Here is a 27,393-nt window from a genome sequence, read left to right as displayed (position 1 = left end):
GACCGTATATCATTTTTTACTTCTGATCCACCACAATGTCCAGCTGTTCTGAGCGCATTCACAACAGCTGGCGCGTGATGGGTCAACGTGCTCTGGCATAGTAGATGCATGCACGGAAGTGATCTAAACAACGAGTGACATATACGTGCAACAGATCGCTTCTGCGGATACATCTACTATGCCAGAGCACGTTGACCCATCACGCACCGGATGTTATGAACATGAAACAATGAAATGTCATTGCGGTGGATCAGTGGTAAAAAAAAAATATATATATATAAATACAGTTCAGTTTCTTGCACAGACCGATTGTTTCATGTCTTAAGACCTCAATGTATCGTTACGAAGCCGTGGCAGTCTTCCCATTGACTGCCATTATATGACTGACAGACAGCAACGGTTTGAGTTAAAAATCTTTGTTTGTGTTCTACTGTAGAAACAAAGTCACCTACATCTTGGATGCCCTGGAGGTAAGCAGATAAACATCAAATTTTAATTTTTGGGTGAACTATCCCTTCAACAGTAAGATTCACTGTGAAAAACTACATTATATATGATGCTGTACAGAAAATTCCAGCTATCAGAAAGTTTGCAGCAAGCTACCTGTGTCAAAAAAAGAGAACTTTAGCTCCATCCACTCTCATGAAGCAAAATTAATGATGAATTGGTCCCCTTCGCTCTCAAAATAAGTAAATATTTATTCATACTTAGCAAAATCTTTAAATGTGTAGTTATATATTTAAATGAATAGTTTTATATTTCACTATAATTTTTTATCTGATGTCATTCGCACTTTGTCAGTTGCAGTGCTTTCTGGAATTGTAGTTCATTTGTCTTTTTGTCTATTTTTCAAATACTTTTCCTTCTTCAAATCACGGTCTGTAATGTTGTGATCCTCCTCATAGCTGGTTGGTTTGGTTCACATCTTATAACGCTTTAACCAAGACCTGTGAATGCAAAACGAACGCGATAAATACTTCTAGTACCAGTGCCACTGTCAAAGTTAACAGCACTAATGCAGCTTTATGAAGTGCAGCCTTTCAGATTTCAGCTCAGTAGATCTTTAAAGGTGCAGTATGTAATTATTTTGATTTTGCTTGAGCAGCAGCAAACTATTCTGAAAACCGGCATTATTTGCGTGATTGTGTCTGCTGCCCACAGTGGTGTGGAAATGAGACACTTGACCTTTAACCCCTGGTAACCAGCAAACCCCTCACACATATTCGGGTCACTGCCGGATCACTGCTGTACAACGCACAATTATTACCAGATCAAACATTCGCTGTAATGAATAACCCCAGCCGGTGCGCTTCAGGCAAAGCTAGCGCTGCTGCACGTGTTTGTGTGATTTCCTGCTGACTTAGTATTGCTGCACGCTTCAACGGACAGCATAAATTATTTATTCTGGAGGTTTGCTGCATTTTAATTATTATTCTGAATTTTCTTCTGTTTTGCTGGCTCATCTATTTTTTTCTTAATTAAGACAAGAACCAGCCGCTCTCCGTGTAACGTGACGCGTGCAGCGCTGGAGACTCACCAGGCGGTTGGCGAGAGCGATGGTGCGCGCCGTGGTCTCATCCTCCTGTTGGCACCGCAGCTTGTCTGCTGTGGCTTTCTCAAACTTCACCGTCAGCTTTCGCCAAGTTCTCATTAAGTTGCTGTCAGGAGAAGAACACGGACAGAGGATGTTAAAAGACAAAACGCACATTTTAGGTCATGTATCTTTCAAGTTTTACTTTTTTTAACACTTTCCACCTTTTGCCTTCAATAATTAATTTTAAATAGAACCGTGGTGTGACAAATTCATTTAAAAAATGTAAAATTAACATAATATATATATATAAAAAAAACTGTTAATATGAGGCCTTTTAAGCTTTACGCATACTAATAAAAGTTTGATCAATTTTAGATGAAAGGTTTTAAATGTTGCCTCATCCAGTCACATTTCTGTCTTTTCACTCGTGTTTGTAGCTGCTTCATCTGCACATGTTCTCCAGTGTTAATAGAGCAGTCAGAACAGTATAAAACTCTACTGACCCAGGAGCAGAGGCCAGCCGCTGCGTTGGATTTGGCTGCTATCAGCTCAGGCCTGAATTCTGGGTCCTCTAGGTACGGCCGGATGGCTTTGAGACAGTTCTCGTGGATGTTTTCCTTTTTGAAATTGATCAAGGCATCGAGGAAGGTGTCCACCTTAGCCATCATGACTTTAGCAGCCTTCCAGCTGCGGTCCTTTGTCACGGCAACTACAGGAGAACCAAAAGACTTCAGTTCCGTCAGATTGTTCTGAAAACAAGAGCCAAACCAAGATATACATGCAGTCAGCAAACCTTATATATACATTATATATAAATCCATCAACAATAATGCACATGTGTGGTGAAATCAGACCTTGTTGAGAGTGTTCAGAGCCTCATGTGTTGCTATGAGCGCAGGTTCTGCTTTAGTCTCTCTGTTTGCGCGTCACCTCCTTAGCGATGCAGGCCACTTTCTGCTCCTCTTCATCAGCCACCGCCTTCTCCCACGCCATCTTCTCAGTCTCCACACCCACAACCTGGATCAGTTTATCTGCGCTCTCGTTCTTCAGCTTCAGCTCCACTTCCTGTGCCGCCAGCTTGGCCTTCAGATCATCCACCTAAGAAAAAGAAAAACAGCTGGGTATTGGGATGAGGTAATATAAATATAAACTAATAGTGGTGACTACTTTAAACATGGTCTGTCATCTAATTTATCAGAGACCATGAATAAGTAACACCATGACAGGTTTCCATTTAAAATCAGGGCTGTTGCCTGAGAAAAATATACAGAAGTAATGAAAACAAAGAACAATCATGATGATTCTTAACAACAGAACAAAGAAAATGACAGCTGTTTGTAAAATAAATAAGTTGCATATGTATTTCCAACATTTTATTAATTATGTTGCACCCTAAATGACAAAGGAATTTATAGTAATGTTTATATTTAGCCAGTCCCTGAATTCTCTCAAATCTGTTGTGTATGCAGAGCATTTGCAGCTTATATGGATTTAATAAAATATTAAACAATTCTAAGAACTAAAATGCTGTAAAAATACTGTTCATGATACCTAATGCATTAACTAATGTGCAACGTATAGAACCTTCTTATAAATTGGCATCATAATATTATATGTGCTGTATTTATTCCCTATTAAAGTTTGTTGAGGAAGTTAATTAACTTGCAGTTATCAGCTAATTGCATCAGCAGTTGTTCTGAATAACAGCCTATTTGTTTTTGTTCTACACTCATTGTTAAATCCTATTAGTGATAATATCAGAGAAATGAGCGCTCAAAGTTTTAATTGATAAATGACAATCATTCGATTGTGAAGAAGCGTTGTTCACAGAGATATGGCGGATGAACTTTTTTTTAATAAACCATTTCTGTTTTCATCCGTCACAATGGGTTGAGCTGCTGGCACTTATTCAAACAGAGGCCAACTGGGAAAAAACAATCAGGCGAGAAAACTGGGCGAAATACGCAATTAGCTAAAAACTGTTGTCAGACGCAATCCAAAGCAACACGACGCGGCTTGTGAAGCAAACAAACAGTCAAATACGGCTGTTCTACAGCAATCCCCAGCAAACTCCTCTTGAATCTGTTTCCTTTCTCCAGACTCCAAATGAGCTGATTAGCCTTAAGAAAACGAGACGTCAGGGATGAACTGCCCTTGGGTAGCGAAACCCTGCAATACCCACAAAATCAAGTTGCTATCATGTGGGTAATTAAACTGATGAATAGGAGGTAAAGACGAAGGAGGACTAATTGCCCAGAAAGCACAGTCAGACAGCGCTCTTATGGCTCTTGGTGGAAGTTTCTCCCTCTCTGCTCCTCAAACTACATGAAACGCTTAATGATCCTCTTCAGTCGAAGAGAGCAGATCATCCTCAAGTTCACATCAAAGAGCACGAGCCTAATATTGCATTGTTAAAATACCGTAAATCATCTCAAAAGAGACCGTTTGAGATGAAAAGGCAAAAGAACTCTTGGATAATAGACAATTGGCGCTGTTCTTATAATCACCACAAAGCTGGACTGATCTCCGTCTTCATCATAAAGAAGGTTACATCATAAACATGCTTATATTGAGCAAAGAAAAACAATGCAGGTTCTCATTTAGAGATGAACCACTTAATGAGTGGCTATAAAACGGATGAAACCACCTCTACGCCCCCAAATGTGGGAAGGGACCAAATAGCTTGAATTGATATCCGCTCTCCGCTAATTACATGTTACGGTGTCCCACCTCAATAAAGCAGCCTGGAGCAGCACCAATAAACTTTCTGCCTCATTAGCAGCTACTTTAAATTTTTGAGCCAGGCCGGCTCTCCTCTCATCGCTAATGTAAAGAGGTTATTCTGGTGGGCGTGGATCTCTGACAGCACTATCAGATATATCTTGTGTATGTGTGAATTCTGACTTTACATTTCCCCTCCCGTCGCTTGCAAACGCAATCTCAGCACACAAATGAGCTTTCTGATAGCTTTTCTACTGAAGGGTGGAGGGACGAGGACAAAGCGCTGAAGCCATTACCTGAGAAAAGAGTTTGAGCAGTTCTGCACCGGCGGGATTAACGCGTCAGGAAGCATAAAGCAGCTCAAACAGAAGGACACATTAGATAAGTCATAATGTCTCAGTCATAATAATTAGCACAGTGTAGCTGAGAACACAATTATTGCTAATAAGAAGATTTGCTGCAGAAAATGTGAACCGTGTCACTCATGCAAAAGTCACCGGCATGTCGCTAACGTGTTGCTATGTTGCTAGTCTCAATGATAGTCTGAGAAAACACTTGGAATAGACGATGTTAAATAGAATTAAATTATTCTTCGCTACTATTTTCATCTGTTTTCACTTAAGGAAAAGCTTCTGAAAAATGTCCATTCCTGAAGAGACATCCTCAGTTTAAGGTTGTAAAAAAATGGTATTTATAAGTTATGTTAGGACAGCCTCACACTTGACTTTAATCCTAAAATATACTGTTTATTTTATTTTTAAATATTAAAATATATTAATAAAAGCTACACATAATACAAGTTTTTTTTATTTCTTTATTGAATAATGTTACTTATCCTAATACTGTGCTCCAATCATTTTCAACAGAGAGGATTTTTTTTTTCCAGAAAAACAAACAAATGATTAAATAAATATAATAAGTTGATAATTAACTAGCTAACTGAGGGTATAACTACATCTCCAAAAATCTTTTGAAAATTTTTATACTTTTTTTTTAGATTTTTGTCCTACCATGATTCTCATGTGCTGTTCCAGGTCAAAACAAATTATGTTAACACTTTACTCAAAGCCTTTATGTATAATGCATTATAAATGTTATTTAATGGTGCACTGTAATACAACTAGGGATTTATCAATATGAAAATTTTGTCCGATACCGATAACTCTTTATATTTGAAAGCCAATATGTTGGTCGATAAATCTATATCCAAATTTTTGTATACTTTTTGAGAGCCTGATTACAAAAAAAAGGGCTCATCATTAAAAGCCACATCCCAAACACTTCAACATAAGCAACCTAGTTTGAACAGTGTATGTTTTAAAAATAATTTTACTCTCCCATTACCAAATTTCATCATAAAAAGTCTTGTAAAATAAAATAAAATAAAATAAATAATGCATAAATAATGCAAACAAGTCACTGAACATCATTACATGTGTAAAGAATCAAAATGCATGCGCCATGGATCAATAAAACGGAATAGCCTCTGCACGGAAAATAATGCAATGATTTTAATTACTAAACCATATTGTTTATGAAAATTATAATAATAATACGAAAAATAAAAGTGGTGGTAATAATGCATCAATGATTTTGAAAAAGTAACAAATTAATTACACTGTTTTAAATAGCAGCAGTGCTGTTTGAGCTGCGTGCGCTGTAGCAGAAGAGCTGAATGAACACCGGCAAACTGAAGCGCTTGTTACAGCGGGTTAATTAGGCTATAAGATAATCAGATATTCATAGAACATAAACATAATATTACAACTTATATGTGCACAAAAAGACGGAAATGCACAAGTTATCTAGTGCATAATTTATGAACTAAATTATGCACTAGTCAGATGTGTAACTCGTGGTCACGCTCTGGTCTCTTACAGTATGGGCAGCTTGCATGTTTTGTAAGGCACTATGAATGCTGAAAGGTATATAAAGGTTTTAGAGCAACATATGCTCCCCTCCAGATGACGTCTATTTCAGGGAAGGCCTTGTGTATTTCAGCAGGACAATGCAAAACCATATATTGCAGCTATTAAAACAGCATGGCTTTGTAGTATAAGAGTACGGGTGCTGAATTGGCCTGCACCTGCAATCCAGATCTTTCACCTATAGAGAACATTTGGCGCATAATTAAACGAAAAATATGTCAAAGAAGACCAAAACTCTTCAGTAGCTAGAAACCTATATAAGGCAAGAATGGGACCAAATTCCAACACCAAAACTCCAGAAACTCATAACCTCGATGCCCAGACGTCTTCAAACTGTTTTGAAAAGAAGAGGAGATGCTACACCATGGTAAACATGGCCCCGTCCCAACTATTTTGAGAACTGTAGCAGGAATCAAATTTGAAATGAGCTCATTTTGTGCATAAAATTTTTTAATTTCTCAGTTTAAACATTTGTTATGTTATATATGTTCTATTGTGAATAATATATTAGTTTTCATTTTATTCAAATTTAAAAAAAAACATCCCAACATTTCTGGAATTCGGGTTGTACATTATATCTTGTTGTAAACAATTATAACCGAACAATGAATTGATGTTATAATGTATTAACTGTGGTTTCAATTATTATTCATGAGATTGTACAATGTATTATAAGGTGCATTACAAGGCATAATTAATGCATTAAAACTACTTTTATCATGCATTATTGTAACAGAGCCAACGCAAGGCGTACAGATCCATGTGCAAGCTTTTATTAAACACGTGGTCAAAACACAGGCAGGGTCAAACATCAGTTAACAGATATGTTGAGGACAAGACACAAGAGTATTCTGAGGGCATGCATGGGTCGTCGATCGGCGAACAATATCCAACGGGTTTAGACAAGAGGGATAATCCGATAACACGAGCAATAGTCCAAGCAGGGGCAAACAGAGTCCAAACGAAAAGACGAAGTGTTAATCCAGGAAACACAAGCAAGAATCAAAACACCAGAAAACAGACAAGGCAAGACTAAGACAACTAAGTGGGTTCCGTATCGCAGCTGAAACTAGAAGAGTAATAAACGCAGAACAATACTGGAACTAAACAGAAACACAGAATGGCTCGGTAAGGCAGCTAACACTAGGTGAGTGCTATACGCAAAACAATACTCTGCGATCTGTGAAAGGAAGTCCTGATGTGAACTTGACAAACGTGACATGCCAGAACGTTGAGTTCACTGCAAGCAGCCAAATAATCATAAATGCCGGTAAGTCATTAGATATTTATCTTGTCATTTATTATGCTATGCTGAGTGAGTAACTCTGAGTTCATAGTTCATTGAGATTACACGATAAGGGCCTGATTTTGAACAGGCACACAAAGAGACGCACCTGAGCTGTCGTACTGTTGAGCTATTCCAAGCCATTTTCCAGTCGCTCCATCTTAGAGGTCAGATCTTTCTTCTTGAGCGCCAGCAGGTTCCCATACAGCTTGATCTGCTCCAGGAAGAACTTGGGCGTGGTGTAGTTGTATCGCCGCTCATTGGCCAGGTAGTGTTTTGAGGTATTGTTCACACTAATGTGTACGTAGGCCGTGAATTTACTCACCGAGTCCTTCACCTCTGGCTAGATCAGTAAAAAAATGCAGATCATACATGAAATATAATTACCAGAATATTGCCATAAATGTCATACTACTGAGTCGTCACAGTCGTTTCATTTTCCCCTGAAACATAAAGCAGAAATTGACTGCACAATCTAATTATGTTCTTCATGACTTCAGGCACTTCAGAAAAAAAAAAAAAAAAAAAAATTCACACTGCATTTGCTCTTGAATGTATTAGATGACGTTAAGATGCATTACTGCAGTAGGAGAGGTGCGTTTGTCAAACCAGCTGAGACCTTCAGTGCTTTGGATTCAGGGAATCGTGATAAAACCGTTTAATGAAGATGTATTGTTTCTGAGTTGATGGGCATCTCACCTGGACGTTCTCCACGTCCTGCAGGAATCTCAGGCTGACCGACTCTAGCGCCTCCTGTGGCCACTCGTGGAACCAATCGATGGCGGTGCAGTTGACAACTGCAGGAAACTTCCTGCTGCAGAACAACATCAGTGTTAGTTAAAGGCCAACCAACCATCCAGCTATAACTGACACCGCTTCCCTGTGATTGTTTTGGGAGAGCGTTTAACTAACACTGATGTTGTTCTGCAGGTGGCGCTTTGTTTCTCTCCGGTGGGCAGTACGTTGAGGGTGCGCAGCAGGAAGTTTCCTGCAGTGGTCAACTGCACCGCCATCGATTGGTTCCACGAGTGGCCACAGGAGGCGCTAGAGTTGGTTGTGCTGACCCAAAAATCTTTTAAAAACCTGGGCCAAGTTTAAACCAGTAACCAGGCATCACAGCTGGCAAAGGGGCATGTCTGACTTGGACATGTATATATTGCCATTATTATGTTTTATTGCTGGTCATCAATGATAATGTCAAGTTACTTTAATGTATTTGCACCAAAAAATAAGGATTTGTGCTGATATCGTCCAAAACCACACTTTGCCAGGGGTGTTTCCAAACCTTTGGAGGGAATTGTGTGTGTATATATATATATATATATATATATATATATATATATATATATATATATATATATATATATATATATATATATATATATATATATATATGGCACATGATTACATGGGAGTGGGCGGAGCTCTTTTTTGTGTGCTTTGCTTACGGTGACTCTCTGATTGGTGCAGTTGCCTGTACAACACCACAGCAAACACAGTTATTCTAAAAATAAGTTGAATTAACAGGAACAGATTCAACAACAGCATATACAATTAATCGATTAACAGCCTAAGAGCTCACATCAGGTTTAAGTTTCCCTATGGAGAAAATGATAGCTGACTGTTGCGCTCTATTGCACCATGCATTTGTCATTTTAGAAACAGTTTAACAGTTTAAAGTCATGTCTACTGGCCTTTTAAAACTCAAGACCACTCCACAAACACTTTAAGACATTTTAGTAGTCCATTTTAAACCAAGGAAGCTGCTATAAACCGTCCAGTCCTACAAATCTTTTCAGTTTTGCTAAGCGAAAACACAGGCCATCCAATAAGATTTGAGCATTACATCACATGACCAGAGCAGCTGCTGTTACACAAAAGGTAGACGCGGTGGCCCTAAAAGCTCAGAAGGCTATTGAGCACAAGCGTAAAAACACAGAAGTAGAGGACTTTTTCCACAAGAGAGAAGAGTGAATGCCAAGTTCTTGTTATTGTTGGTATTTAGGAACAGACTATTCTCACATGTTCTTTATACAGAATTACATATTAATTCTCCACTGAATCATGTGATCTGACAAGCACCGTCCATTTTCTTCCGCAAGCGCGAGTTTATGAGCCAAAGCTTGTTCATCTAGACCTGTCAATCATGTAATCGCATATCTTGCCCTTCTGTATATAAAAAAAGAGAAAATATTTTTCTACACATGAAATATGAAAGCAAATAGACCTATAATTGTGAAGATTATGAAGGTGTTCTGTATACGTTTTAATGCAGTTCGTGGTATTTATTTTAACAATAAAGGATGTTTATGACAAATGACAAGCAATCAGTCCATTATAAAACGTGCAAAGAGTGCATGTCTGCCTATTATAGAATCAAAATCCATTTTAGATCACAATTGGAAGTTATTACAAGCACTCGATGAGGATTTAAAGTGGATTTTGAGCAAAAACGTTAATAATTACATACATTTTCAATGTAGCGTGATGCTAATTGTACCTCTAATTATTTCAGATGTATTCTTGTAAGCATTATGGATATTTTTTGTGCTTCTGATGAAGAAACACAAGTTATTTATCTTAATTTAATGCTGTATATTGAGCAGCGGACAATGCAACTGCTCCCCGGGCGCCACAGCATTGGCTGCCCACTGCTCCGGGTGTATGTTCACTACTGTGTGTACATTTGGATGGGTTAAATGCAGAGCACAAATTCTGAATATGGGTCACCACACTTGGCCACACACCACTTCCCCTTTCCTTTCCTTTCCTTTCCTTTCCTTTCCTTTCCTTTCCTTTCCTTTCCTTTCCTTTCCTTTCCTTTCCTTTCCTTTCCTTTCCTAAAACTGCCCGGTCTTGCAAATTTGCTTTATTCTCAAGAAGATCAGGCCCTTTCTTTCGGAACATGCTACACAACTCCTTATTCAAGCTCTTGTTCTGTACAGGCTGGACTAATGCAATGCTCTCTTGGCAGGTCTTCCAGCCAGTTCTATCAAACCTTTACAATTTTTAATGAGCTGAAAAGAAAGCATGTCACACCTCTGTTCATCAATTTGCACTGGCAACCAATAGCTGCTTGCATAAAATTCAAGGCACTAATGTTTGCCTAAAAAAACACCACCGACTCTGCACCCCTTTACCTAAATTCACTACTTCAGACTTATGTGCCCTCTAGTAGCTTGTGTCAAGTGAACTGCGCATTATTGTGCCATCCCAAAGCGGGCACAAAATCACTTTCACAGACTTTTACATTAAATGTTCCCTCCTGTTGGAATGACCTGCCCAACTCGATCCAAGCAGCTGAGTCCTTAGCCATCTTCAAAAAAAGGCTAAAAACACATCTCTTACATATTTATTTGACCCTCTAACGCTAGCACTCTCTATTCTAATTGTCTTTTATCTATTTGTTTTATTTTTTATAAAAACAAAAACACAACCCTTGCACTCTTTTCTAACTGCTTGTTTTCTATTAAAAAACAAAACAAAAATGACCGCTTTTTCTATTCTATTTTTCTTTTTATCTATTATATAATTAACAACAAAAAACCTTGCTACATATATTGCGTTAAGCTAACTGAGACTTGTCATAGCACTTGCTTATTATTGCTCTTTTGTCGATTCTGATTGCTTCCATTGTCCTCATTTGTAAATCGCTTGGGATAAAAGCAATTGCTAAATGACTAAATTTATTTATTTTATATATATATATTTGAAATAGACCTAAAATTTATTGTTTCTATAGGTACAACCAACAACTTTACATTTAATATTTTTTTTTTTATATATTTCTCTAAAATGTTTTATTTGATGATGTTGTTTGCAATGCTTCATGGTATTGTACATGGTATTTCTTTTCCTCACTGAAGCCGTTAAGTATACAGTCTTGAATCTTTGGCTTTTGTCCCATTTCAAATACTTTTTTGCTTCAAATCATAGTCTGTAATGTTATCATCCTCCTCCTAGCTGGTTGGTTTGATTCATGGCTTTTAAAGCTTTTACAAAGACTTTTTTTAAAATTCACCCATCATCCATACAAACACCCACTCACCCATACCTCCAACATCCCACCTATTTGTCCATCCATCCATCTATCCACCCATCCATCTGTTTTTCCATCCACCTATCCATTCAGCTGTCCATCTATCCATCCATCCATCCATCCGTTCACCTATCCATCCGTCCATCCACCCACCCATTCGTCTGTCCATCTGTCCGTCCATCCATTCATCCATCCATCCATCCATCCATCCACCCACATGTTCAGCAGAACCAGCCCTCAGACAGACCGCCTCTCTCTTTGTGTTGATCTAGTCACATTGAGAGAGCTGAGACTCTATGTGTGAAGCATTACAGAGGCAGTTCGGAGCCTAATCTTTCTCACAGGCTGTGGGAGTATAAAGGCTTCATGAATCACTCCTGCTCACATACTTTGAGTTGCCTACGGACACGGTCGATGAAGAACCAGTTCTCCCTAGTGTCCATCAGACCCTGGCCACGCACTTCATTCCTTAAAGAACCGATGATATTCTCCACCTCATCATCAGGGAAGAGGTCTGGGACTCCATCGTAATGCATATTAGTAATAAAAATGCATATTAATGATATTCATTGTATCATCATGATTTTAATATTGTTATTAATGCTGTTGTTTGTTGTTAATTTAAAAAAAATAATGTTGTGTATATTTTTTATATTAACATACAAACACTATTGGTGAAGTTTATTGAACAGTGACGATTCAAATAAATGATTAAATCCATAATTTAAAATGATTAAGGAATTAATTCAAATGACAACTGCTTAATAAAATAAAATTCTCATTAGTAGTAAAAACGCATATTAATCATCATCAGTTTTATATTATATTTTTATTATCATTATTTTTGTTGTTATTGTTAATAATAAATTATGGTAATATATTTATATTAAATACATCTATTCTTTTACTAACATTCAGAAAAGCTATTGGACCAGTGAGATGATTAATTTTGAGATGATTCAAACTAACCACTGAATTGATTTCTTGAAACAATGATTCACAGTAATTAATAATAAAAATAAAAAAAGAAAACTATTGAAGTTCTATTGAACTATCAGAGACACTGTTGAATCAATCTCTGAACTCCTTCAAGGAAGGACTGCGTAAGTAGTCTAATGACTCAGTCTTATATTTCCTTCATATTTCCCGCCATATCATCACAAATATACCCCATGCATATCATCTGGCAGAGAAAGCAAACTCTACGTGATGCAAGTGGACACAGACACACAGCAAAGCTTACCAGATGCTAAAGGGTCGTTCACCAACACGAGGAACTTCTCATCTGCGACCTGGGCATCTGTCATGAGGAGCACCGTGCCAATATTCTTCACGCCAGCTTTAATGTATAACGTGCCCAGATCGATCTAAAAATACACAAAACAACAGTCGTACGCCATGAGCTCCTCGTCCTGGAACAGTCCCAGCAGAACGCTAAGAGATTAAACATTACAGGCATGAAGGCAGATGAGCTCTGCAACCTCATATTGTGCTCAAGAGCTCCTCTGGTAATCCCTAATTATTCCATTATTTTTTCAGACTGTTGCAGGGCCGAGTGTGAATTTGAAGCAAGGTGATCTATGCTCTGGCGAGGAGCATTACAATAAATATTTGATAGGGCAAATAGCAAGCGGTTTCAGTGGAGATTCAGTATTATTCAGAGCAATGGAAGCCAATCTACAAGCATGTTTTGTTTTGGTTCGGGCTAATAAACGGAACGAACCTTGAGATCAGGGATGCCGTATCCTTTCTTCAGCGTGATCTGAAAGACCTCCAGGGAGCTGATGAATGCCGCCAGCCTGGTCAGGCTCTGCTTCCCGCTGCCGCCCACCCCGACCAGCATAGCGTTTCCCCGCGGAGACTCCAGGATCCGATTGATAAGGCAGCTGAAGCAGGAGAGACGAGGGTCAGAAGGGTTAAGGAGATCAAGTCATGCGGAGGAAGAATCAAACTTCTTCCTGCTGAGTAATGCCTAAATCCATGAAAAGGTTTGTCCTGAAAAATAATCAACCACTAAGATTAGCTGACTGGTTTATCAATGGATAGTACTTATTATATAGAGTGTTTAATACTAGTTAATACATAGCAGGACAATCCAATGACAGCATAATATGCTGAAATGAAGACTAATAACTCACTAAAAAACCTGAAGGCGGACTTGTTTATTATTCTGTCAGTAGAGTTTAGAATCGGCACAAAATCCAAATATCACCAGTGATTTGGTCTGGATTCAAAACTGCGTGTACATAATTTTAAAAAAAATCAATTAGTTGGTGGGTTGCTATAGTCAATTAATTGGTTTTAAGGAAGTTGTTGTAATTTGAAGGAATCTTATGCAAATCCATAAGATTTTCTCCAGAGTTTTACCACCTCAAGTTGTTTTCATTAATGTAAATATATATCTCATTGTTATTTTCTAGCCTTGTTATATTTATCTTTCAATAAAATTGGCATCCCCTTGGCAGTTTTTCTCTGTGGTATCAAAAATGGTATAGAATATCGATATTTTTATCATATCAAAGTTATTAATTAAATTCCCCCAGTAGAAGCCAGAGTTTAAGTCTGTGGGAAACACTGCTTGAAAATGCACTGTTAGCAGCAGACAATCAAAAACAACACAAGACGCATCTGAAAATGTGTTTGAGTGCGAATTTAAAAAGGCTGAATTTATAGATGCATAACTTTTGTTAAGGTGATATCAAACTTTCTCAAGAGGGTTTTAGCATGTTTAGCTGTCTAATACACTATTGTAACTGATCCCGAACTGTTTTCTGGTATACGTTGCACAGTCTAAAGTAGTGGCCAGATGTTCATCCATCAGCAGAAGCTCTTTCTGGCTCTCTTACATATGAGACATGGCATCCTCGAACAGAACAAGTTTTAGAGCCGCATTGACTTCATTGTAGCTGTCAAGAGCCTCCAGCAGGGTCTTGTTCAGGCTCCCCCAGGACTGCACCACCATGTATTTGGGTTCACCGATGCCCATGGCGAAATGGCAGTACATATTCATGGCCCTGGTCTCCTCTAGGGTCTCCTCCATATCCTGGTGGGAATAAAAAGCAGCCTTAAAACTCCATGAAATATTAAAAGGTGAATAACTAAGGTTGAGCACTGCTGTCTTGGGAAGGAGTTCATGTAAATCAAACAATCACCACCCTGAGAATTCATAGCAGTCGGAGATCTTTCCCTCTCCAAAACCAATGGAAATTGGTGTATTTCATGTGTTGATCAACACGTGTGTGTGTGTGTATGTCAGGTTATTAGATGTTGCTTTAAAGGCGAACAGAGGTAAAGAAGGAAAGTGTGAATTCTCTCCTTCACTTTCCTGCAGAGAGTTCGCTCATAAGTCTCAGGAGGAGCGGGACCGCAGAGAGAAAAATAGCAGAAATAATTTCCCCCTCCCTCCAATTTGGTGGACTGCCAGGGTTTTGCTCTGATTAGCACTGGCCCTTAATGACTCTCTCCAGTCAAACGAACTCACCTCGTAGAACTTTTTCACCGTTTCTGACTGCAGCTTGTCAAAGATGTTGAAATATTTGTCTTCCACCATCTTGTCGCAGTAAACCCGGTTGGACTCGTGAAGGTAGATCTTCACCAGGTCCTGAGGAGTCTTCAGACACTCGCTGGTGCAGAACAGGATGCCCTGAAATCAAACGGACGAACCGCAATAACAAAGGGTTATCGTTTCTCCAGATATTTCAAATGTCAAACTACTGCATAAAGCATAAAGCGCAGATATCATTACAATTCAATAGAGAAAGATGCTCAAAAACACTGAACTGTTGGAGTGTAAAGAGAGAAGAACAAACCATTGATTTTTGACCACCAGTGATTTTGGGAAAGAACTACAACTGATCAGTCTAATACTATATATTGCACCACTTTAAACTCAACATTCTTCTAAAGAGAGTAAGAGGGATTTCAGGCACCAGAACAGGCGTAGTTTTTAAATTGACATCCTTTGTGTCAATGTACTAGAGAACACTACACTGCTACAGGTCTTTAAAAGTGACCGAGACACTATCATCAATGTTCAAAATAAGAAGATCGATCAAAAAATTGACCCAGGAACCACAGGTGAGACCAGTAGTCATCCTGCATGCTCGAATGGATCCCTGAAAGCATCATCTGGTGTGATCCAGAACTCAAATTCATATTGATTAACCATCAGGAGGAAGGATAAACAGCCTCTCGGCTGTGAGGTCTGACCTTACACCGCTCCAAAGAGTGTCTGACGCTGGATTTACAGCAAGCATCTGTCTGATTTCTCCTCAGCATTCATTCTGACACTCTGGAGGTCCTCTGACTTTGCCACAGCTCTTCATCACTTGAGAATGAGCTCTATTCTAGCATAGACCTGTCTGAACACACCGCGTTTAGATGCTTTCTTCCTCTGCTAAAGCTACATAAAAGCTCTCGAAACAAAGTATAACCATTTAAGTTCTGAATTAAACTAATCATCAATAAAACTGCAGTACAAATGTCTATTTTAGACATGTCTACTGAATCCTAATCGACCATGCGGCAAACCTGCTATTCCATGATTTTTTTAACCTACTCGACATCGCTGGATGTTTCATCAGAATATAAACAACCTTAAATAACACTTTGCACATTCTCAATCTTTTTTTTTTTCTGAACCACATTTCCACATGTGAAATTACATGAAATTGTTTGTTTTGTCTTAAATGTATTATTTTATTCATATGTACTTACTAATGTACACTTATTATTGTTAATATTTGTTTTATCAGTTTTTATGACTAAAAGTCTGGGATAAGAGTATAAAATCCATACATAGAGAGAGAGGAAAACTACCCCAAACACCCCAATTCAGATGAATTGATTAAATTCTAAAGCTGTAAATGCTCCATAAATCTGAACCTGCTGCTGCTGCTGTTCATTATTCTGCACTCCTGCACTGCAGTGAATCTCAGTCACACACACGGCTCTTCAGAAGCCATTTCCACAGCGATGAGCCTCCTTTGAAAACAAATAAATCAAACCGATGGCCCATCGCTGCTCAGTGAGATACAGGTCCAGTCACGGCCGGACAGCGCCTGAGGAACTCCGTTCCGATGACATACAGCAGTGCTTCCCATCCAGTCCTCAAGGGAGCCTAATTATCCGAGCATTTCCTCACACCCGGGCTATAAATTAATGCCTTCACGTCAATCACCACGCTGAAATTAAGTACCTACTAGCTGCATCTGAAAATAGAAAAGTTTTCCCCCAAACTTTTTTAAAATGGGAAACTATTTCTCGGCTCTGGGGCGAACAGGAAGCCTTTTAATTTTTTTTAAAGAGTTCACAAAAACATTGGATAAGATTGCACCTTTGGGGCCCTCTCGGTGTAACAGGAGACTTTTAATACGGTGTATCGCCAACCAATTAAAGAGGTCAGAGAAATAACCGGCAATCGCCGCTGTCTCGATTCAACACTGAACATGCAGTCAAGATAAGTAAAAAAGAGCTGCAGACGAAGCCTTATGGAAAGCTCAGAGGGAACGTGTCGTGAGATCGGCTGTGAGGCAGTGGTGTCTCTCTGTCCTCCGGCAGCTGAACTGTGAGCTGAATTAGTAAGGCAGAACTAAGGGCCGCACTTCAAATGTTCCTTCAGCTGCGTCTCATCTGCTCCTTTCTCCCGCTCTCATTTCGCTTCATTACTCTGGCTGCACCCACAACAATGAGTGGAGCTTCAGAAGCTATTCTCTTCTTTTTCAGCTTTCATCATCGCTAAAGCGAGGAAACGGGGCTCAGTAAAGCCGTTTTAAAACAATGAAATCCAAAGGGCGTTTGTCTAATCCAGCACAATAACAAGAACTGGGACAGCAGAGCCGCACTTAAAAGGTGGACGGACTGAACTGTTTATGCATCTGGATAATGATGTTGACTTCCTTCACTAGGTTGAGAATGGAGTGGATTTAAATGTGACCACAAGCGTGTCTGCTAGTTAGAAGGAAAACATCCATTTTATGCATTAATTAAAAGTCATTTTATGCTTTTGTCACAATGTGCACATAAAAAAAAATCCATGGGTGAATTATTTATTCATTTCTGACTGCAAAGAGAAACACATCAGAAGCTGATACTGTAGGTGGCTTTCTGACAGTGCTGTTTTCATGACCTGTTCTAGCGTTAATCAATCTGCATCTCATCTCAACGTGTTAGAGAGAAATTACTCGCACTGTTTTCACTTCAAACTCACAGCTCATGACTTGTATAAAACGAATATTAGACATAGACCAGATTATAAAACTTTCTCCAGCTGAAAAGAGCAAGACGGAACAGCAGGTAAGTCATTTCCTCACACTGATTGCCAGGATTAATGGATTATTACTGAAAGATCCCAATTCGCATCTGCTGGAGTGTGATCGGGGTACCTGGAATATGTCGGACAGGTCGCGCAGGTTGAATATGTAGTGGAACTTGATGGCGGTGGGCAGGAAGGTTGCGGTGATACGCTGATGGAAGGCCAGGGCCAGCTGGACCAGCTGAGAGCAGCTCTTCTGCAGAGCGGCTGGGAATCCCTCGCTGCGCAGATGCTGACTCAAGATGCTGCAGTAGATGGTGTTCAGAGCCTCCACACCGGGAAATGAGAGCGCAAACACAGAGAAATGCCTCTGAAATAAACCAATCGTTCAACAGCTTCGCATTAAACCAGATGCTTCCATTTTGACAGCTCACATTATCACACAATACAATTATACGTTGTATCATGTTTTGATTCCCAACATTCTTCAAAATATGTGTTCAGTAGAAGAAAGACGCTCATAAAGCTTTGGTGAACTGTACTGAACTCTATAAAGTCTTATAGTTTATATTCAGCAAGGCTGCATTTATTTAAATAAAAATCCAGTAATATTGTGACATTAGTTTAAAATATTTCCTATTCTCTGAATCTACTGTAAAAATGTCATTTATTCCTGTGATCAAAGCTGAATTTTCCAGTCTTCAGTGTCACACGATCCTTCAGAAGTCATTCTAATATACCTGTTTGCTGCTCAAGAAACATTTCTGATTATTATAAATGTTGAAAATGATGATGCATATTTTTGATTATTTTTGCAAATTTAAAGGTTGAAAAAAAAAAAAAAAACAGCAAGTACTTTTTTGTTAAAAAACTTAACTTCTATACGGCAGTGTGTGTGACTGTACTTGTGAGGACCAAATGTCCTTACTTACAGTATATTGTAAAATACTCTGACAACCCACTAGTGAGGACATTTTACTGGTTCACACTAGTTAAAAAGGTATATAAATCAGCCAAAAGTTTTTTGTGATTTGCACATGTTTCTGTAATGGGTAAGTTTAGTGTTTAGGTGATGTCCAATGTAAGTTATAGTGAAACAAACGTGTGTGTATATATATAGAGTGACAGCGAACTCTGTGTCGGACAGACTGTGCTGTAGAATCTCTCTGATATCAGTACCTGCAGGCGAGGGTTGATGGTGAAGCTGCCGGCCGTCGGGTTCATGCAGGACACGTACTGCACATTGTGAATCTCCTTCAGCTGCAGCTTGCTCCTGTCGTACCTGAGAGGACACGGCATTCGTCAGTCACACACAAACACGCTCTGTATGCGCGGTGCATCTGCGCTAAAGCCACTGCGGCTCACAGATACACTGACTTCAGCTGCTCTCAGCTCATCTCACATCTAACAGACAAACCAGAGACTCTGCAAACCAACAGTAGACACACCGCATGCAGTGACCGCCCTGCAACTGGACCATCTCAACCAATACACAGTTAGGTCCATATATATTTGGACACTGACACAATTTTCAGAATTTCAGCTCTGTATGTTACCAGAATATAATTAAAATGAAATTAAAGTACAGACTTTAAGCTTTAATTCAAGGGGTTGAACAAAAATATAACATAAAATGCTTAGGAGTTACAACCATTTTTATACACAGTTTCCCCATTTTCAGGGGCTCAATTGTAATTGGGTCAAAAAAAAATAACCGTAAATATCAAAAATAATTTTTTGTTCACAATCCGAATTCCAGAAATGTTGGGAAATGTTTTTTTAAATTTGAATAAAATGAAAACTAAAAGAGTTTCAAATCACATGAGCCAATATTTTATAATAAAACTTAACATAAGAGAACATAAATGTTTAAACTGAGAAATTTTACACTTTTATCCACTAAATGTGTTCATTTCAAATTTGATGCCTGCAACAGGTCCCAAACAATTTGGCAAAGGGGCAACAAAGGGCTGAAAAAACAAGTCATTTTGAAAAGATTCAGCTGGGAGAACATCTAGCAACTAATTAAGTTAATTGACATCAGGTATGTAACACGATTAGATATAAAAGTGATGTCTTAGAGAGGCAGAGTCTCTCAGAAGTAAAGATGGGCAGAGGCTCTCCAATCTGTGAAAGAGTGTGTAAAAAGATTGTGGAATAGTGATGAGCGGATAGCGGTTATATCCACGGGCGCTGTGGATAATCCGCGGGTCAGGTGGGTCGGGTAAAAAAAAAAATGCATTCTGATTATTTGCGGGTGGGTCACAGGTGGATAAGATAAATCATTAAAGATTCAAACATTAAATTCATTTTCTAAAATATGAACGTGTTTTAAATGAAATGAATTAAAGTTATTTAACAAAACATTATTTAGTCAAGAGCAGTGAGGGATTTCCTCTGTCTTTTTTTATAGTATTTTGGAATTTTATGATTCTAGTATTTATATGTTTTATTTATCATCATCATTCTATTTTTTTTTTACCTTTATTAGTAAACCATTATTATTTTAGCGTTTTTATGGTCAAAGTTTACCATTTTGTCCGGTTTTATTGAGGAAAAAAAGAGACTGAAATAACTTTCATGTTTTCATGTGAGGAGTGCTGTGGAGTCACTGACTATATAGATGTCACAGCTGCCCATGTGGTATTGGAAACACTGTAATATTTACAATGTAATTGTTGTCAGACTGCTGCACTTTGTAGAACTACACATACAAACACATCAGTACCCACCTGAAGAGGGATGTCAGGATCCATCACAAATTTGGGAATAATTTTTGACCAGGGCTCAAATGTTTTGCTCTCGGGATCGATGTAGTAATCGAATACGGTTCCTTGAGCCGGAAACTTCACGGTTTTGAACTCTGTCACCCACCACTTACTGAACTCCACCCTGTAATCCACCAGCTGCAGCGAAACACACACACACATTACAAAAACAGTCATTATTCGTGATGAAATCATGTGGAAAAGAGAATACACAGCGGTTTGTGTGTGTGACTTTAAGGCTCAGTCGGTAATTTAGTCACATCAGATCCACCTGATCCTGGAACATGGTTCCTCCGAAGGCCCAGACGGCTGCAAAGACAAAATAGAGCTCGTAGAGATCCTTATGGCTGTCTGGAGGGGTGTGTTCTGGGATCAGGAGACACTCCAGGAGGAAGCAGAGCATCTGGACCATACTCTGCTCAGGAAGTGGGATGATCTTCTTAAATCTGGAGCAGGACAGAAAGCAGCACAAACACACGCACACACCTGATTTACATTTCAAAATACACATTTGGCTCTAGCTGCATTTCCTGAAGCTGAAATTTATTCACCCTCACAAAGACAGAAAGAGTTCTTCAAAGTCAAATTAAAACTGACTTCAGTGAATAAATACTGACTGAAGAGTTTGGCGGAGTCGTGCTGTAAAGGGAGGACATACTCACGCACCAGCAGGTCAATCAATATCTTCTGAATGAGGATAACGCTGAGGGACATTTCTTCACTGTTTTTCTGCAGCTGTAGAATAAACTGAGCCGGACTGACGTGGACTGGTTTTTGTTTGTGCTGCTGATTGGAAATGGTCTGGCATGTTTGTCATTGTGATGTTTTCCTCTCTGGTCATGTTAATTTGGGTTTGGTTAACATGAAAATCATATGAAGAGTTATTATAGTTAATTAAAATTAAAACTCTTAAAAAAAAGAACATTTTTGTTACTTGAAATAAAATAAATAGCCACTTTAACACTATCAGGCCGAACGGTTCTAAGAACTGTCAGGAATGGTTCCAGTTGTATTTCCACATGAGCCTGGTACGGCGCGGTACGATTACAAACTGTACTCGGCCCGGAATTAGAAAACCATGCTGAGCCGTACTGGTAGAGTGCGTGTGCGTGACTTAGCCACTCAGGATCTGTCCCTTGTCTGTTGCCTGGCTGCTAGTTTCTTGCTAAGCGTGCTATTTTGAGCAAGGTAAACCGAAATTAGTAATAAAATCTAAAGAAATTTCTGATCATCTTCCATAACACAGTGTTTTTTTACACCTCATATCATATTTAAACACTTGTGCTACCATGGCAACAACTGACGCATTTGAATTGCATTCCAAAGAGATCCGTTATCAGCCCCGCAGTGGAAAATGAAACCATAACTGTACCGGCCGGCTCGGATCGGCACGGAATGGAACGGTTATGAGAAGAGAACCATTCAGCACGATGGTGGAAAAGCAGCTAATGTTAAAAATAAAATATAAAAAGTATTTCAGCTAGTTGGCAACATCATATAGTTTAAATTTAGTTCAACTTGATGTACTAAAATAATCAAAACTAAAATAAAAATGAATAAAAACTGCATCTCAGTGATACCAAAATAAGACTAGTAAAGGCTGCATGAAGCACATAGAAAGTTCATGAATATTAATTAGTGCATGCTGACATTGCTTAATCTTAGAACTCTCCGTTATGGGACCTATAATTAATATTAACGAGCCAAGTGTTTATGCTCAGAACTCAGAAATGGCACGTGATTTTTAACTGGATGGATATGGTCACGACAAGAATCATTAATGACTCTACCTTGACCTGAGCGTGTCGAGGCATGATGGGAGGTACTTGTCAAACAGAATGGTCAGATTGGCCTTCTCTGACTGGACTTCGCTCCCGTCAATCCAGCTGGACACAGGAGGATTCCAGCCTAAATGTACAAAATACCTGTTTGGAGACACATCAGTAAAATAATGAGATTAAAAGTTTTGGATCTCATTCAGGGTGTTGTTTATTGGCTCAGTGTGATGCAGACTAGGAAGTGTTGTGGAAGATACTTAAGTTGTAGTTTTGAACTCAATTTTAGTCTTTCATTTGTAGCTTCAAATTGAGGAGATTGTTTGACCGCAAAGTCAAGCTACCCTTTTAAAAGTAGTTTGCTTCACTAAACTGTACATTACAAAATTTGAGCTATAACTACACTCAGATCTCAATTACAGTAACAAAATCATGTAGATCAAATAGTACAGAATGGTGCTAAGCAATACCAAGGTCGTGGGTTCGAATCCCAGAGAAATCTGAAATAAATGTCCATTTCAAATACAATTTGAATAGCTTTGGATTAAAGTATCTGCAAAAAAAATAAAATAATAATAATAATATTTTTTACATATTTTGAACATATTACACCAAATTTTAACCCTGTACAATAACAATAAACAATTTACACCGAATACCACAAAAAACATAAAAATTAACATAATGAACTAAAACTACATATTATATATAATATTTTAATAAATCAAAATATTCAAATAAATAACATGTATTAATCAATAATAATAACTAAAACAGGAATGTTACAAATATTAATATTATTATATTATTATAAAAAATGCATGCAAGACGTGCAAGAATCTGTGAATCATTTTATTAGATTTGATCTGATTCCTAATGCTCCATCTGGCATATGAAAGTGGATGTTTAAATGACTGTGTCTGATTAGTACCTATGCAACACTATATTACATTAAACAGAGATGATTTTTTGTTAAAAAAAAGAAAAAAATGCTAGATTAACAATAAAAAATCTCAATATTGGGGAAGCAGTGTTTTGATATCCTGTAACATCCGCAGCATCATTACTGTTAGTTAGTTAGAGTGAGCACTAACCAGCTCTGGAGACGGTGGCTGGAGTAGCAGTGTGGAGGTGACTGGTCACAAACACCAGCCTCATGCTTGGGTTCAGAGGAATCCTCTCATTACTGGCCAGTGTCAGCAGCTAGACACACACACACACACACACACACACACACACACACGTCATCTCAGCTAAAGGTCACATAAAGGTGAGGCTGGTTTCATGCGCTCTCTTTCATAAAGATATCTGAATGCCGCGTGCGAAAGCTGATATTGAGCTGGAGTTCTGGCTGTCTCTGCTTTACCTTGTTATCATCCATTACTGTGTTCAGCGACTCAATCCACATCGGATCGATATCACCATGCAGGACAATCCACTTGGGCCCGGTGTGACTGATGTTGGCCAGCTCACGCATGATATTAGAAAACAGGCCTGCGGGGGAAAAGCACACGTGTTGAGTCTGGCATTGGGCTGTGATGGAAGCACTGGAAACGGCAGCGGCCCTCACCATCCTTCCACTCGCGCGTGGATGGGTTTATAATGCCGAACAGCTCGTCGTTGGTGACTGCTTTGGGGTTGAGGTCGGCCCACATGGCCCCTCGCTTCATATTCTGATACGTCTTGTGGAGAGACTTGAGGACCTGGGATTTGCCGGTGCCGGCGTTTCCCACCACAAACACGGAGTGACGGACAGCCAGCAGCTCCTCCAGCTGGACCACCTGAGACACAGACACACATCACACTCAGAACACGACTGTTTCGGTGTTTCTGCTATAAAGCGCACACAGGAGAGACAAACTAGCAGGGATGGCTAAAGGCAGTTTCAGCAGATCCGGCTTGTCAAAGTATCTAGTGGTTTTCAGCACCGCTGTGACTTCATGCCAAACATTTCAAAACAAAAAGTTTGAGAAGTCTCTTCTCTGTGCTGTTTAATGGCACCTCTGGCAAACAAGCAGACAGTGAACCTGTGTGTGAGTTCAGTTTTGGGAACGGGTCGGGTGGATCTGCAGTCCCGCAGGAGCAGACAGTCTGTCACTGTGGTATTGTTTTAATAATGCACATGCGAAACAGTTCTCTGTTTCCTACAGTGAAGACTCAATAATACTAGGGAAACATTACAATTCAAAATTTCATGTGTTTAAAGGCAAAGTTTGTAGTGTCTGCACCACTAGCGTCACCAGACAGAACTGAATCTACCGCACAAATTAATAAGGTTTGCTCTTCTTAGCAAATCGAACGCATAAGGAGCAGTCTGAGCAGTATGATTTGCTAATGCATGACTCTTGAGTCATATTCTCTCAGTTATATTTGTGACCCTGGACCACAAAACCAGTCATAAGTGACAAATTTTCGAAATTGAATATTTCTACATCATCTGAAAGCTATATATAGAATAAATAAGCTTTCCATTGATGTATGGTTTGTTAGGATCGGACAATATTTGGCTGTGATACAACTATTTGAAAATCTGGAATCTGAGGGTGCAAAAATCAAAATACGGAGAAATTCGCCTTTAAAGTTGTCCAAATGAAGTTCTTAGCAATGCATATTACTGATCAAAAATTAAGTTTTTATATATTTACAGTAGGAAATTTACAAAATATCTTCATGCAACATGATCTTTACTTAATATCCTAATGATTTTTGGCATAAAAGAAAAGGGGATAATTCTGACCCATACTCTGTATTTTTGACTATTGCTACAAATATACCCCAGCGACTTAAGATTGCTTTTGTGCTCCAGGGTCACATTTAGTAAATCATACTCATGGTGAGACTGTAAATCACTCATGTTTCTAACTGGTTGTTCCCGACACGTAATAAAAGTAATATTAATATGTAATTTAAAGCAATAGTTTAATTTAGCTCAAAGGGAATCATTTATGATTTTATAGGGATTTGAACAGAATCACTGTTACGGCGATTCACTGAACGAGCCGTATAACAAACTCTGCACTGGATATTAAAATCCAAAACTATTTCATAGCACAGTAACAAGATCGGAAGATTAAGACATTAACTTGTAAGCACAAAACACAAGATACTTCTCTTTTCAATATAAATAAGATTTTATTTATATAAACCTAAGACATAAACTTATCCAACACATGAACACAAGCATTCACACGTTGCAGAAAGAGAGAAAGTGAGGAAAGGAGGAGTTTAAGAGAATGGAAATGTGAAATCCCAAGTTTATAGCAATATGTTCAATTGCATAGACCTGAACAACCATCAATCACTTATTTAACCCTCGCTTTGAGTTTCTCAATGAGGCTCAATGAGGCTTATATTAACTGCACCGATTCAGTTAGAATCTGGAGGTACTTGCTTGCTTTGCTAAGGGAATCCCTTTTGTCTTCGTCCTTGCAGGAAAGGGGGTTCCCCGAAGTGTCTGATTGGTTGAGAGATCAGTAGTCTTTGAAGTGAGGTCTTGGGCGTTGGCTGAGGATGCGGAGTTGGTCTGGTTGAAGTTTAAAGCGGGTGCAGTCGGAGCTGGACTTTGCAGCAAACTTACATTAGAACTCCACGGAAAGAAAAGAAACTAAAGTAAAAGAATAAAAGGATGTAACGAGACTAGGTTGGTTTTCTTTCCATCGCGGTAGCAGCTGGCACGTGGGCCAGAGCATGCTCAAAGAGCAGCGTCAAAACGCGGGTGGCAAAAGAGAAGAGGAGAGTTTGATGGTGTCCTGAGTTTTAAACTCAGCTTTCAGACCGTCCCATCTGGACGTCTTGACCATACTGTCCTTGCTTGGGATATTGCTTTGTTTCTCCACCCCACTAATAAATCGTTGTTATCTGTTCAGTCAGAGGTCCGAACTTTACAGGCTCTTGCAAAGCATACTTTTGAATGTGATTTCTATAACCAGAATATGATGCATTTTACAAATAATTAATTGGAAGAAACATTTAAAGCATGAATTTTCAAACTCATACATACCAAACATGAATGTTACCCTTTACGGCTTAAGCTATTCAATACTTATTAAAAGCAAGACATACACAATGAGTGATTAAAACAAGGATAGTCAAATGTGTGGGTTACAAACAATATGGGGTCTGCATAGAAATGTCCTTTTAGGATGATTTTATGTGCATATGAAAAATAAAGTCTTTGTGTATTTCTATGGAGAATGAAGGCATGTTCTTTAGACAAAGGAATTCAAGTCTGTTTTTGTCTTGTATGGGGGAAGACCTGCCCAAGAGAGTCTGTAGCTCATGATTTTCTATCACAGGTTTACATGTGACCATCAGTCTTGATTGCTTGCAACAAATTTGACAGTCTCCTTCCTGAATTGGAATTATCAATAAGTGTTATTTTGTCTCAAGGTTGTAAGCTATTCTGTGAAAGAGGCTTGCTGGTTAGTTTGCTTGCTTCAGAGTAGCTGGAGCTAGGAATCTGATTTAAGACGTCCTGTTTCCTTAAGGCCTCTCTGCATTCCAGCTCCTCAGGTTTCAATGTTCTGATGCATCTTAAATTTGTCTGATTCAGTCTCTGATATCTTACATAGTAGTATTAGATAAACATTAATTAAATACTTAGGGTAGTATTCAAGCACATAGCCCTGACATCCTATTGTAATTTCAAAGATTTTCAAAGATTAGTCAGTCCACAAACTAGTTCTATGTTGTTCACCCGATCGGTACCAAACCATTGCAGAAAAATTCTCTGCAGAGTGAATAGGCCTATAAATATTATCCCCAAAAAATAAAAAAAATGCATAGGAACACCAAAAGGAACAAGAGGAACATGTGGGGCCACTTTTCCTAAACAGCTATAACTTTTAAACAGAATGAGATATTTACACCAAACTCAATATGCATATTTAAGACCTCAATCTGAGGTCACATGAGAAAAAATAAGTGCAGCGTCTGGCCACTGTGTGGTGCTATAAAAGGACAAGAATAGCACATTTTTCAAGCGTGCAAATGACTGGATAATTTGCTGCTTTTCACACATACACACGGAACATCTTTGCATCAGTCAGTCAAATTGTTTAAATATTTGAGATTATGTGAAAAACCTACTT

The 27,393-nt window shown here is 38.7% G+C and overlaps 1 pseudogene across 1 annotated transcript in view; it reads right to left on the bottom strand.

The window, feature by feature from the left end:
• LOC306852278 (dynein axonemal heavy chain 9-like) overlaps nt 1–27,393 on the bottom strand; it is a 77,455-nt pseudogene that overhangs the window by 19,337 nt on the left and 30,725 nt on the right. Inside the window, exons 29-46 of the transcript in view lie at nt 23,874–24,084; nt 23,670–23,797; nt 23,394–23,506; nt 22,319–22,453; nt 20,800–20,974; nt 20,479–20,666; nt 18,940–19,042; nt 17,891–18,130; nt 14,989–15,150; nt 14,354–14,550; nt 13,231–13,393; nt 12,739–12,874; nt 11,883–12,021; nt 8,168–8,282; nt 7,578–7,811; nt 2,389–2,632; nt 2,038–2,283; nt 1,538–1,658 (exon numbers count right to left, since the gene is read on the bottom strand). The product of the transcript in view is annotated as a dynein axonemal heavy chain 9-like (transcript). The remainder of the gene's footprint in view (nt 1–1,537; nt 1,659–2,037; nt 2,284–2,388; nt 2,633–7,577; nt 7,812–8,167; nt 8,283–11,882; nt 12,022–12,738; nt 12,875–13,230; nt 13,394–14,353; nt 14,551–14,988; nt 15,151–17,890; nt 18,131–18,939; nt 19,043–20,478; nt 20,667–20,799; nt 20,975–22,318; nt 22,454–23,393; nt 23,507–23,669; nt 23,798–23,873; nt 24,085–27,393) is intronic.

This window comes from Barbus barbus (genome assembly GCF_936440315.1).
Source record: "Barbus barbus genome assembly, chromosome: 32".
NCBI lineage: Eukaryota > Metazoa > Chordata > Actinopteri > Cypriniformes > Cyprinidae > Barbus > Barbus barbus.
Note: the sequence above shows the minus strand (reverse complement) of the source record. Positions and strands in the feature narration are given on the sequence as shown.